Genomic DNA, 1,422 nt, shown 5'->3' on the forward strand with positions numbered 1-1,422 from the left:
GACTACGAACGAATCAAATAAGATGAAAAAATCTCCAAATCATATAAGAAAATGATTTGTACATTATCTTCAAATACTTCAGTCAGAGAAAAACCAAGCTAGAAACCTCTACTCATCAAGAATTAGAATGAAAGAGAAAGATTGAGACGGCTAAAAAACAGCCAAGCAAGCGTAGAGTGAGCAAAGAAAAAACCGTAAGCATGTGAAGCGAATGGCCCTAAAACGAAATGCGCCCACCGTGGGGCTCGAACCCACGACCACAAGGTTAAGAGCCTTGCGCTCTACCGACTGAGCTAGACGGGCTTCGGTATCATTATTCAATGCATTAATATATATATATATATATATGAATATATAATATAGTTTACCATTCCAAATTTCCATTGCTCACACTAAAATTCTGATAATGAAAGCAACTGCAGATAACAACAACGCCAATTTGATACAAACTCAATATCAGAAATATTGATTTGCTAGATAACTGTGAACAAAAGGCCATTGCTAGCTATTCCAAGAACCATCTTGTAACTGGGCAAAGCAAATGTGGAGGCCCATCAAAGCTTCCAAGATCATCAGTACCAGAGCAACAAAACTCCCAATTCTTCAAAGTTCTCCAACATATGCCACCGAGTCAAGAATCTCTCTCTTTCTCTCTCAAAATAGCTGTACCACACAACAACTACAAGATAGAACATACCGATCCATGCAACAACAATAACATCCGTGATCCCATTCATAACTGAAATAGGGAAAGGACCACAAAATAGGACCTTATCTTCACATCTATATATTGAAATAGTTAGGATCGAAGTGATGCAGTGTTACATAGCCATCTTGGACCCTGCTAGAGAAGCTACTCACAACAATAGAATTGTGCAAGCAACAAGCTTGAAAATATTCAGTTATTATGACACGGACCAATATTATATAATCTTATTTGAGATTGAATTGATAATCCAAATTCATAAAGCAATAAAACTTGTGGATGCCATGCATGCTTTATGTCAAGACTCCATTACATGCATTTTCCTGAGGTAAAAAAAAAAAATGCCATCGCTGACTAATATTTTCTTAGGAAGATTATCAACCTTTATGAACATGAATGAGATGATAAACTTTAAAATGCAAAACTTTTATGAACATGAATGTATTCATCTTGAATAGAGGAGCACTATGTCAGAAGAGTTCCAAGTAAGATACTGTTGCTGACTCGACCATAGACGCGGAGTATATTGCTATGACAAAAGTAAAACAGGAGGGAGTATGGATAAAGAAATTCATAATAGATCTGAGAGTCATGCAAGACAGCGAGGAACTAATTCCCTTATATTACGACAACTATGGGACAATTACTCAAATGAAGGAATTGGGTCTTATTAGAGAGATCGTGGCCCGAGGAGATGTAACAGTGGAAAGAATTTC

At 36.7% G+C, this 1,422-nt stretch overlaps 1 non-coding gene across 1 annotated transcript; it reads right to left on the bottom strand.

The window, feature by feature from the left end:
• Positions 1-230: 230 nt before the first annotated feature.
• On the bottom strand, positions 231-303 carry TRNAK-CUU (transfer RNA lysine (anticodon CUU)). The gene has a single exon. It is a non-coding gene; the product is annotated as a tRNA-Lys (tRNA).
• Between the last annotated feature and the right edge of the window lie 1,119 nt (positions 304-1,422).

This window comes from Musa acuminata, chromosome BXJ2-5, assembly GCF_036884655.1.
Source record: "Musa acuminata AAA Group cultivar baxijiao chromosome BXJ2-5, Cavendish_Baxijiao_AAA, whole genome shotgun sequence".
Taxonomy (NCBI): Eukaryota; Viridiplantae; Streptophyta; class Magnoliopsida; order Zingiberales; family Musaceae; genus Musa; species Musa acuminata.